Raw genomic sequence first — 13513 nt, forward strand, 5'->3', positions numbered from 1 at the left:
AATAAGACATAACTGACAATTCTGAAATTAGTCTAGTGCAAATTTTCGCTTGTTTTTATTTAAGCACAAAGATACAGCTTTATTGGAAAACTACCCTTAATTTCGGATTCTCGGAAATCTTCATATTTAGGCATACTATTATAAAATACTAGCTGACCCTGCAGGCGTTGTGCTGCGTGAAATTAAGTATGTGTTTTGAAATGAAAAGAAAGTTGAATTTATATTATGTTGAATATCATTTATCTGCGATTTTGCTACATTTTTTTCAATGTAGCGCAGCTTGATTAACAACATTTTTTGGTTTCTGTTTCGGTGCGTAAATGTACAGCGAAGATGGTTTTCCAACATGTGAACACGCAACGTACATATAGCTGGCCGTGTGAAAAACATGAAATTCCCAGATTTATGCCACACACTTCTAGCGACTATCCTTGTGTCCTGTTGATTGTTATCGCAAATGCAATTTTCACTGGAAACTGAATACGTTTGAACTGAAATGGAAAATCGTTGGAACTTAGAGGAATTCGTAGGATCAAGCACCTTCTTGACAGTTTGGCCGGTCGATAGCAATTCGGAGTGCATTTACCTCGATAATCGAAAAAACTGTCAACATAACCTTAATTTTTAATCTGCTTTGAAATTTCGGCTTCGGCTCACTTTTGCCACGATATTCAGTCGATTGATCGTCAGTTTCCGGCTCCTACGAATAGATCTAAGTCCCATTACCGGTAATATTACGTTTCAATACAAAATGCAAATACAAATACGATTCACCAGCGCAAATTCCTTTATTTTATAACGTGGTGAACATCAGTTGATGTTGATGGCCGTCATAAACGTGGTTCGTCGTCAAAGCGGTCTCGACCGTCTTTAAATAGTTTGTACCAAACAAAACAACTTGATTGCGACAAACGTTTACCACCAAAGCCTTTTCCAACATTCCGAACGTTTCGGGTAACAGAAAGATTATTCCATAAACATAATTTAATGGAACTTCTTTATTGAATAATGTTTCTCATCGTAAAAATCGCCGAATGCACTTTATGTATGTACTTTAGAAAGACAAGCGTATACTAAACACTAATGATAATATTGAAGTGACATTTGACACAGATTTCACTAATAGCCAAACCAACCAAGAAATAAAAATATTTCGACGAGTGTGTATTTAAATTAAAACATCTTACTATTTTTTGCTCATGAAGCATTTTTAATAACTTATCACAATAACACTAAATCCAAGGAATAGGTCATCGGTTCGATAATAATTATGATATAAATATCAAAATACTCGTAATAACTAAAAACGGGTTGACCTAAAACAACTTCCATTTTAAAACAGCAATAAGAAAGAAAATATTTTTTTAAAAACTAAGATTTCTATTTCTGAATTTTTATTGTAAAACTTTCATTGTAAATACAGATATAGAAATCTTAGTTTCTAAGCGACAGCCCGAATTAATTCACTGCTTCTCAAAGTTATCGAGTTAAATTGATACAAGAGTGTATGTGAATACAGCATTAAAAGTAAAATAAAGTATTTATAAAAAGCGTAAGACATGGACGCTACAAAAACCAAGGGTTTAATAAACATTTAAGACGGCGAACAAGTTAGCGAAAGTTTGTTGCCAATCTTAACAACTATTCTACTCACTACTCTTTAACACTGGGCGATCGCAGATATCGTAATTACCCTTAATAAAATAAACAACACTCTCTGGAATCTCTCTGGAACACAATCCTTTACTTTTCAAGAGAGATTTAAGCCGTTAATGTCGTTACTAAGATCGATTAAAATCATTTAAATTCGTAAAAAACTGGGCGAGCAAATTTATATTGAAAAATCTTATTTTTTTTGATACTTAAGAGGTCATATGTGGATCAGTAATATCGCTTGGAGACAGTATTTTGGGTGGGAATTTCAACCTATTTAAAAGTGATGATAAATTCGAAATATGTATACCACATTTATTTATATATTTCCGAATTTGTAACTTCATGACAATGTTTCTAAATTACTAAGTTTCTAAATGATTGCGTAAAATTTTAAGGATAATGGTAGGTTAAAAAAATTAAAATTTATCAATAGAGCTTAGTTACTCAGTTTTAAAGTTTTAATATTCTTCAATGTTAAAAAGTTAACATGGCGTACAACCGTAGGATTCTAAGAAAAAATTGTGAATCATTGTAAAAATTCCTCAAACACTCAACTGACTTTTGTCCCATAGAGAAATCTAATGAAACTTTGAAGATTGTTCATTATTTATTAATTATTTTTTCCAAGTGTATCGATAAATACAAATATTACATACTTAAAACGTATTTTTTTATTTTTAACCAGAAAGCTCAGCATTACCCTGCTATTCATCTATTCCCGAATCGAGTGCTTTCGCTAATAGAGTAGAAGTTGATGCTTTGTCCTCTGTTCAATCTTGCTACTCTCGATGTTTCGGCTTTCGTTCCACTCGACCTTGAAATTCAATTGCTCTAAGCACGTTGCAGTTATTTAAGGTTGCCTAACATCAACAGCGCATCGTAGAACGATAGTCGTGCTTGTCGCTGTTCACTCAGATGCGCGTTTGTGTGAATATAAAGCGTCGTTGTAACTGATATCTGACCCTTCAGCGCAGGTCCATCAAAATACCGGTTACAATAAAAACTATAATTCGCAAATATTTGCAGACACCCTGTTGTGTCAGATTTCTTTGGTTGTTCTGTGTAAATCAATCAACTCAAAAGGTAAGCGGCGCAGCTCTCTGTCCAAAACAAGCATGTTACTCTTCGCCAGCGTCTTTTGTTAGCTCGCTCCAATCTGCGCGTTTTCACTGTGATTTTTTAGCTATTTCATTTTTAGCATCATTAAAATGTTTCTTTGGACACTGATTACATACGTTCGACTGTTTTCATGCGGAGTTTTCGGCGAAAAGACGAGGAACGTTTATAGGCAATGGAGCAAGCATTAAAAAAATAACATTCAAGATACTAGAAAATATAGGAAAATATATTTAACAAGTAAGAAAGGCCTCAGTTTGGGTGCAACCGAAAATTTTATACTCTTGCAACTTGCAAGAATCAAAGCCAGTCAAATACTTTCAGGTGTAAAACCAATCATATAGAATAAAGTCAGCCGGATGTTCGAAAATCCTGATATTAGTCATATAGGGGATAGGCCAATTTTCGCTCAAATTTTTCTATTTTAAGCACAAAGTTATACTATTATGAATAAAACACGCACTCTTATTTTCATTGGGATAACTCCCATATTGACCGAAATATGCGGTACAAAATGACAGGGAAGCTCGAAAATATTTACATTAAGTATATGGGGGATAAGGGATAGTATTGGTCCGATTCAACCAATTTTTGACATACAGACATACCTTTATAACAGAAAGATTATCCCTTAATCTTAGTTATATATATCACAGATTGATCGACTTTTTCGATTAAAGTCAACTATAGATAGTGGAGTCTAAATATTCGGTACCTAGGGGTTTGAACAGGTTTTATTGGATTTAAAAACATTTTGGTTATAAGGTGGTACACACTAATAACATTATTTGTATGCATTTGTATTCCGTTTTATTTATTGCTTCTTGATTTATATACTGGAAACTGAACTAATCAAGTGGAATTGTGCTATTTGGGAAGTAGGCGTTGTTGTTATCCGATTTCATACATTTTTACACTGTGACATATAAATGAAAGAGGAATGCCATGTACTAAATTTTGTCGAAATCGGTGGGTTCGGTCTCGAAATATGGAATTTTGCCAAAAGGTGGGCGCAACCCCGCCTAACGTACAATTTCACACAGGCTCACATCTCATATCATCGTGATGGTAAAATTTCATGTCTCTGGCGTATTTAGCTATTGATTTATCGCGCTTTTATTAGTTTCTAACAAAACCGTTATATGGGGAGTGAACGGTGTTATACTACGATTTCATCCATTTTTACACTATCGGTAGAAGTTCTTAAAAAATTTGTGCTCAGTAAATTCTGTTGTTGTAGCTTAAGTGGTTTAGGAGATACATAAATTAAACTTGTTAGAGAGCGGGGCCACACCCTCTTTTTCAAAAAATGTTTCACACAAGTGCTTCTTGCTTTAGTGTTTAGTTATGTATATATACTTTATGTGTTTTTGGTTGTGGGCGTGGCAGTGGTCCGATTACGCCCATTAATGAACACAATTGTTTTTTGTACTAAGGAACTCACATACCCTATATTTATCTCAATTAGTTTTAGGTGATACGTACAACCGTTAGGTGAACAAAACTATAATACTCTCTAGCAATTGGTTGCAAGAGTATAAAAATATGCCGACTTTAGATTTGGAGTAAAATTATTACAAGGAAATTGATTATCATTTTATATTTAAACTTAGAAGAAGAATTTTATCGTTGTATGTTTCTCCCTCATAAAATGCGTACTACTTCTAAGACATTTTTCAAGTTATGTGATATTTTTAAAGTGTAAGTTCCCATTTATCTTTCGAATTTCCTCCAATATATGTATGTACGTCTCATCGGCAATTTTCTATCCGATCCAAAGTAGTTAAGTTGTTAACGAGAGTTATTCGCCAGCCATGAAGCTACTGTTACAATGAAAATTATCAACAACGTTATGACTATCAGTAATTACAAGAGCATACAAATATTCTATTATTTTATTAGAAAGGTTGTGTATCTTAAGCCCATTTTATTAATATAAATGTTTCGTTAAAAAAACATAAACAGCATTAGTTCTGGCTTCACCTAAGCCATAAGATCCTTATTACAGTAATTATAATGATCCAAAGGAGAACAAGTTTATGTACAAAGGTAGAGAGATTATTTATCGACCTTCGCTACAGCCAGAATATATGACATGCGTTTGCTTATGTTTCTTAAAGCCCAAAGAAACATAATTAAACAGTTCAAGCAAATTTGTTAGAGTATATGTACTTCCATTTACGAAAACCATGCTAAGAACAAGAAATTCATGTTATTTGGCCTGCAATAATGGTGTCAAAAAGTGTAGGTTAATTAGTCAGTAGTTAGTCTGGCAATACCTCCATAACTTTCACACCAAATTTTAAGCAAAGGGATTACAATTGCTTTATTGAAAGAAATATACCCTGTTAATGAGAGGAATTAAATATCTTACGGTTTGTTGAACCGTAATTTAGAGATGATTTAGTTATTTAAATTCTTCAAAAACATTTGGAACGTTAATTGAAGTATTCGGATAGAGCCTGCGATGATGGAAAATTTTGAGTAGAATAAGTACAATTTATTTCAGGACGTATTTGTCAATTAAATAGTTCTATTCACAATATCTCCATTTTAATCAGTCAAAGTTAAAGTAGAAAGTTTCCTATTTAATTTATTGAAGTCATATTTTGCAAAATAAACCTAGTACAGAAGCTAAAAGTTTGATGACTATTATTAAGTTAATTGCCAATGATTTCAACAGTTATGTCTAAAACAGGGTGAAACAAGTCCTCTTGTAGAACAAGAGAATCACTCTAAATAACGGAGGGTTTTAAAATGGAATAAACGTACGCTAAATCTAAGAATTTTCAAAATTTGTTAGCATCGAAAATAATTTGGTTAAAAGGCAGCTCGATAACCTATGATCGTCCAAATAGGTGCGATGTAATCATGGAAAGCTTTCAAGAGACACGAGGTAAAGTGAAATCTCCCAAAACCAGTATGGAATCTGAATTATTTGTCATAGGTATAGAACTATTCATAAAAGAAGCTTATATATATAGAGATTAGTCCAATTGAAGGGATATATAGCTCAAAATTAAATAAATAACGAAACTATTAACACAAACGATTGTTGCGTTTTGGTATGTGGTAATGGTATTTGGTGCTTGGTGCTTGGTGGGATTGGCAGAAAGTCATGAGCTGGTCCTCTACTTCAAAATTCTTAATTCGGACCTATAGTGCCAACAACTGGATCGGTCCAGAAGCGACTCACCAAAAACTCTATCAGTTTAGTTAGCCTGGACCAGAGAACGGCAACGAGTATGATAAAATCAGAACAAACAGTCGTGCCAAAAACACAATCAAATCAATTCACTTCAGCATAGACAACATTGTTTATCAATTCGAGTAACCGCCAGCGTCGACTAAGCTGATGCAACACGAACAATCTGTTCTTCGGCAATCATGATCGAGTAAACGGTATGGCTGGCTTCGGTTCCAATTGTATCATGTCAGTATATAGCGTTGCGACGATTGTTTCAATCGATGTGAAACTTTGGGTAAACTATAAGTAAATATATGGGTAAATCTATGAGTACAGCAAACAACAAGAATTTTTTGCTGGACTGATTTGAATCATGTGCGGCAAAAAATGTATGTATCAGCTTTGAAAATTTGCGCATGTTACAAATTTTCGAAGCGTAAACAATGGAAATTCCATTGAGAACGTACATACATTTGTTGTATGTACATATATACTCGATGGAATTTCCATTATACGTATAACATATGTACATACATACATACACGTGTATACAAACATATGTATTTGAAATAGAACAGTAGTGCACTAGAATTAATCAGTGTTTAGGGGATGATATACAAACCGAACGCTGCCGATCATTTCAATCGTTCAAGCATGAGTTTGCATCACTTCGGGTATTTTCTGCTGATGCGAACGTTCATAAACAAATCAGGTATAGGCTGATCGCTAGTGATTCAAAGTTGTTCTCTATCGCTGATTTGAAGACAAACGGTTCGCTTCGTGTACATGCACCGAACTGACAGAATCAGACAGAGTAACGGATCAGTACTTAAGTATAAACAAAAAATTATTACTCGTTGCAGTTCTCTGGTCTGTACTTGGCACCAGGGGTCTATTACTGGAATTTTTTTTTGATTTTCTTGATAAAAACTCGCTACAAGAGAAGTTTCAACTGTTCCATTTTTGTGTCACCAGGGACGATAGCTCCTACAAGATTGGCATTTTGAACTTACCCTCAATATGATAACAAATTATGGATCATTCATATTATGCGAAATAAAATCTTCAATTTAATGCAAAAATAGTGGATTCCTTTTTATTATATGTATCTTATATTTAATATTTTAGATATGAACTCTTGTCAAACGGAGAGTTGAATTTTGAACTTTTTCTCAAATTTCTAGAAAATAAGTATTTAGTTTTTAAGGCAGCTCCTCATCTGACTTCTACAAAGCTACGTCGTATCAGTATTTTTCGATTTAACAAAAAAAAAACGTTAACTTCGATTGCGCCGAAGCTAAATACCCTTCACAGGTGCATTTCTGTTAGTAGCTATGTGTTCAATTTGTATGGAAGCTATATGCTATAGTAATCCGATCTGAACAATTTCTTCGGAGATTACATTGTTGCCTTAAAAAATAATCTATACCAAATTTCGTGAATATACCTTTGTCAAATGTGAAAGTTTTCCATACAAGAACTTGATTCCGATCGTTCAGTTTGTATGGCAGCTATATGTTACAGTGGTCCGATATCCGATAGTTCCGACAAATGCCCAGCTTCTTGAAGAGAAAATGACGTTTGCAAAATTTCAAAACGATATCTTAAAAACTAGTTCGTATATATACAGACAGACGGACAGACGGACATGGCTAAATCGACTCAGCTCGACACACTGATCATTTATATATATACTTCCTTCTGGGTGTTACAAACTTCGTGACAAACTTAATATACCGTGTTCAGGGTATAAAAACTTCCCCAAATAAAATGTTTTACTGTTTTATTAACATGAAGGAAATGCAGCCAAAGGCTTTCCAATACATTATTAGGTCTAGAAAACCAATTCATATAAGCAATTAATGAATTAATTTATTAAAACTTTTGAGCACATAAAAAAGCAATATTTTATTTTTTATTTTGTGAATTTTTCATAGATTTTTTTTTAAATTCTGTTTTCCGGAGGCACCGTTCAAAAACAAATTTAGCACAAATCAACTGAAAAAATTAGTTGTAATCGAAAAATTATTTCCTCTGTCAATTAAGAAATAAACCTATTTGAAGAAATGTGAAAATTTTCAATAAGATCGCTTCACAAGTTTCTTAGAAATCCGACCACCGACTTTGAAACTAATGTTTGGGGGATTGAAGTAGGTGATCGGTCTAGCCCAACCGGTCCCTCTCCCAAAGCTTCTATCTCCTACACTTTTATTGCGATTGCCTTAAAATGTTGGGAAAATATTCTAGACTTATGCAAGTAGTATTAAGAAGAAATACAAAAGAATAATCTGTGAAAGTTCAAAACCAACGTAATCCCTTAAATGAAGTATATTTTTACTGAAAACAAAAAATAATGTTTTTGAAATAGTTTTTTTGTTAGATGGCATAAAAGGAATAAAATACTGTAATATATGATTGATTGCAGAACCTACACATTTTCATAAGAATCGTTCATTGAGTTAAGACGCAAAGGAATTTTTTAGCATACACGTCTCGAAACGAGACTCATAACGTCTTTCGGATAAGTAGAACATTGAACTTATTACTACATAGGAAATAAGTTAAAATAAAACTTTAATTGGAAGTTTCGGAAACAAGTTAAGAAGCTAGCCAACACAATTTGTTTTTTGATTATTAGGTCAACTTCGATCCGACCAACCTACAACATTTCATAAACATAGTTGGCATTCTTAGGTACAAATTGGATTTTTACTCATGTATGATCTATAGTTTTAAGAGAAAAACTTTAAATTCTATCATTAATGAAATGGAAATGGAGGAGAAGCTCGCAAGCTTTTTCAGTTGTTTAGACGAAACCCATCACAACCCAGCCTGGTAAACTTGAATGTAATAAAAGAACAATATTTCTATATAAAGCTATCCAAACTGCTCCACCCAAACTAAGCAGGAAGAAGACCTTATCTCAAGAAATACCTCTGAAGAAAACTTCTTCGTGTTTAGAAGATGCTTTTACTTATCGGCAAGTACATGCAAGCCTTAAAAACTTGATAAGATAGTTTATTTTGCAATGCTTTCACATAAAAAACTGTGTGAACCATGTACGGATATAAGTCCTCGAAAATAGTTTTACAATATTTCTCAATGTTCTTAAAATAGTGATTATAAAACATATTAAAATAGCTTACACTTAAAGTCGTATGGTTTGCACTAGCTCCATTCTATAGCTAACACAATGATTAGCATTTTTGTCAAAACCTAGAAAAAAAACTTAACTTACACTCCTTAAATTCCGCAAAGTATGTTCGCCGCTGTCATTAGACGATTCACAGGCGCATAAAAGATCAGCTATGCGACATACTACTCATACACATACGTATGAACATATCTTTAAAAAAGCAATCGCCATGCAGTTGTTGAAACAAAACAAGGGCCGTTGTCGATAGCGTTCACAAGCGTTGTAATTGAATTAAAACGGTTGAAATTTGCAGGCATTCTTAAGACAACAACGCAACAAGACCAACAACCAAAAAGCACAATAACTAAAACAAAGTAGTCAGCATGCCGACAATTACTGCGCATGCGGGGTGGTTAATGGTGCCAAGTCGAGCGAGCGATTGTGCTGAGCGAAAAAGAATGTGCCGCGCTTGTAATCGGCAGCGGCAAAAGGAATTAAAACATACGGACACAAATGGCAATTGTTGCAAGTCGAAATAACTACAATTACACACACACACATGCATTCAAACTAATATGTACAATCGCATGTGCTGCAATAAAAGCGCCAAAAGCGATTACCAGTGCGTGCTTGGCGAGTAAGAAAAATATTTATTCTAAAGCATTTTCGTACAATAACTGTATAAATGCGAGCAATTGTAACGATAACAACGAACCGCATTGACCTTCAACTAAGTGCAGGAAAATATCAGCTTACAAAAATATTGATAAACCAAAAAAATCAAAAAATCAAATTGACTAACAGTCGATAAAATAAAATAGCAATTGTTGCAGCCAAATGGAGTTAAATTAAGTTAATGTGTAGAGTTGGTTGCACGCCACTAGCCGTGAGTTGACTACGCCAGTGGCCTTGCTGTCGTTGGCGATGTGTACAAAAGACTTAAGCGACAAACTCGCAATTGCTTGACGCAGGCATAAATTGAGCATAAACTAACTAGCCCTGGTGCTATTTTGGAAACTTTGAACAATAAAAAATATTAAACATAAATAATAACATTTATATATAATAGGCTATCCTTGTCATTTTCTGTGACTGCTGTAACGGTGGCTACTGTCAATAAGACGGCATGTCCATCATTTTATCATTCATCCGCTTATGCGCCGATTTGAATTAGCCACACTTGCAGCATCCACCGCGTATTGTGTGATTTTCATGTGACATAAATGCAATTCACACCGAAATCTCTGACGTGCTTGTCGTTGCGGCTGTCGGTGACGTCAGCATTGACTGCACTTGTCGTACAGTCACTTGTCACTCAGTCGCTAGTCGGTTCAGCGAGTCGCCGCCATTTCGATGACATTTGGATTTGGTTGGTCGCAAAAGTCAGCTTTGGTTCGTGTTTTAGTTATGAGTTGCTATATATTTAAATGTTTCAAATGAATGGACAAATTTTGTATCTTAAAATTACATTTATTAAAGTTGTCAAACAAATAAATGAAATAAAAATTTTAACAAGGAACTGTTAAATGCTGCTTGCGATTAAAGCTTTAAAGGATTTACAAAGTACAGGTTCTGAAGCATAGTCATAATGGCTTCCACGTTATTACTTCAAACTCTTGTATTCAAGGGGTCATGTCAGTATCAAGCTCAAAAACCACATAGTTTTGACAATATATTCTGAGAGTAAAAATTAATACATAGTTGTATAAAAAAATATATAGACAAAGTAACTGCTAGACTAATCTGACGTTTCGAGTTCTGAAATTCGAAGTGAGTGAATTTTAAAATATATGTATTTTGGAACGTATTCCAATTTCCTTCCAACTATCAAACAAGTATTGGGTAGTTAAAAGTATTTTCGTATTTTGTCAATAGATGTCGTTGCAATCGTATATCTCTAGTGCAACCAATCACAACATTTAGTGTTGGAAAAGTGAGTTTTTAAGCTTCATTCAAAATCAAATTCAGGGAAGTTAAAAAAAGTTACAGCTGATCAAAACTTTGTGAAAATAATGAAGATATTCGCTATATTATGAAATTTGTTTACTAAAAAGGGAAGAATGCCACGCAAGCCACTAATGAAATTTGCGAACTTTACGGATACGATGCTGTATTAGTTCATGTAGCACAACAATGGTTCGCTCGCTTCCTCTCTCGAAATTTCGCAACTTCGATTTAACTTGATAAAAGCTTTACACCGATGAAACAATGTCTCTAGCGGAAAATGGCAAAAGAAATCGACCAAAATGGTACAAAATTGTTTTTTTTTTTATTTATTATTATAAAGATATAAAAAAAAACAAGTAAGAAAAGGCTAAAATCGGGCGCAATCGTATATATTATACTACTACAATTTCAAGAATCAAAGCCAGATAAATACTGTAAGGTGTGAAACCATTTTTATAGAGTAAAGTCAGCCGGATGTTCGAAAATACTGATATTAGTTATATAGGTACTAGGCCAAGTTTTCGCTCAAATTTATCTATTTGGGGCACAAAGATACACTATTATGAGTACGTTCTCTTATTTTCATTGGGATAACTAAGATATTGGCCGATATATGCGGTGCAAAGTCACCCCGAAGTTCGGCAAATTTTTGTTAGGTATATGAGGGATAAGGAAGTATTGGTCCGATTCAACCCATTTTTGACATACAGACATACCGTTATAGCAGAAAGATGATCCCTTAATTTCAGTTATATATATCACAGATTGACCGACTTTTTCGATCAAAAGTCAACTATAGGTACTGGGGTCTAAATATTCGATACCTAGGGGCTTGAACAGCTTTTTTTGGATTTAAACAATTTTGGTTCATAAAGGGTACACAGTAAAGAAATTATTCGTGCAAAGTTTTCCCCCGTTATTTTTATTGCTTTTTGATTTGTGTACTGGAGAGTATAATAATCAAGTGGAATTCAAAATTGTGCTATGTGGTAAGCGTTGTTGTTGTCCGACTTCATCCATTTTCACCCTGTGACATATAAATGTAAGAGGAATGCATGTACTAAATTTTGTTGAAATCGTTTAGACTGGTCCCGAGATATGGAATTTCCCCAAAAAATAGACGGAGCCACACCTATCGTCCAATTTTCACACTGGCTCCAGTAAAGCTTTCTCATACTATTTCGGGGGTAAAATTTAATGTCTCTGGCATATTTAGTTATTGATTTATCGCGCTTTAGGTAGTTTTAACAGTACCATTATATGGACAGTGAGCGGGGTTATTCTTCGATTTCATCCATTTCACACTCTCGATAGAAGTTCTTATAAGATTTGCGCTGGGAAAATTTGGTTATTGTAGCTTAATTGGTTTAACAGATATGTACATTCAACTTGTCAGAGAGCGTTGTCACACCCACTTTTTCGAAAAATGTTGACCACAGACGTCTTTTGCTAATGGGATCCTCTCTATCAAATTCAAGCTTTATATCTTAATTAAGCGCTTAGTTATTGCAATTTATGCGAGTACATATGTTTTCGGTTAATGACGATTTGTGGGCGTGGCAGTAGCCCATCTACGAGCTCGAACTTTTGTTTTGAATCAAGGAACCTACATACCAAGTTTCATCAATATATCTCAATTTACGGACGGACGGTCGGACAGACAGTCAACCGGATTTCAACTTTTTTCGTCATCCTGATCATACTTATATGGGTACTGTGTCGAATACTTTCAGAGCTAAAGTGTTTTTATCCATTCTGACGACTAGACGTAGCCAGCTTAGCCACTGTCTTTTAATTCAACTATGTCAATGACGTCATATATTTCCATAAAATGCGGTATTAGCCTTGGCGAATGCAAAAAGAATTATAAATCTGTCGCAGAAACTTGCTCTAGAAAACTCGTAACGTCGTCTCATCAGATGTTGGCATCGTCCATGTCTCTGCACCATATAGCAGGACGGGAATAATAAGTGACTTATAGAGTTTGGTTTTTGTTCGTTGAGAGAGTCTACTCAGTCCGAAGTAGCACCTGTTGGCAAAAGTTATTCTGCTTTGGATTTCGAGGCTGAAATTGTTATTGGTGTTATTACTTGTTTCAAGATAGACGAAATTATCTACGACTTCGAAGTTATGACGGTCAATAGTGACGTGGGAGCCTAGTCACGAGTGCGACGAATGTTTGTTTCATGACAGGAGATATATCGTCTAGTTCTCGTTCAATACCAGACCCATTTGCTTGGCTTCTTTATCCATTCTGGCGAAATCCCGATAAAGGCGCGGTTGTTGAAGTCAATGATATCAATATCATCTGCGTAAGCCAGCAGCTGCACACTCTTATAGAAGATGGTATCTGCTCTATTTAGCTCTGCAGTTCGAACCATGTTCTCCAAGAGTAATCGCACGAAAGGAAGTCGCCTTGAATGAAACCTTGTTTGGTATCGAACGGCTCGGAGAGTTCCTTCCCGACAATG

Source organism: Bactrocera neohumeralis, chromosome 3, assembly GCF_024586455.1.
Source record: "Bactrocera neohumeralis isolate Rockhampton chromosome 3, APGP_CSIRO_Bneo_wtdbg2-racon-allhic-juicebox.fasta_v2, whole genome shotgun sequence".
In the NCBI taxonomy this organism is placed as follows: Eukaryota; Metazoa; Arthropoda; class Insecta; order Diptera; family Tephritidae; genus Bactrocera; species Bactrocera neohumeralis.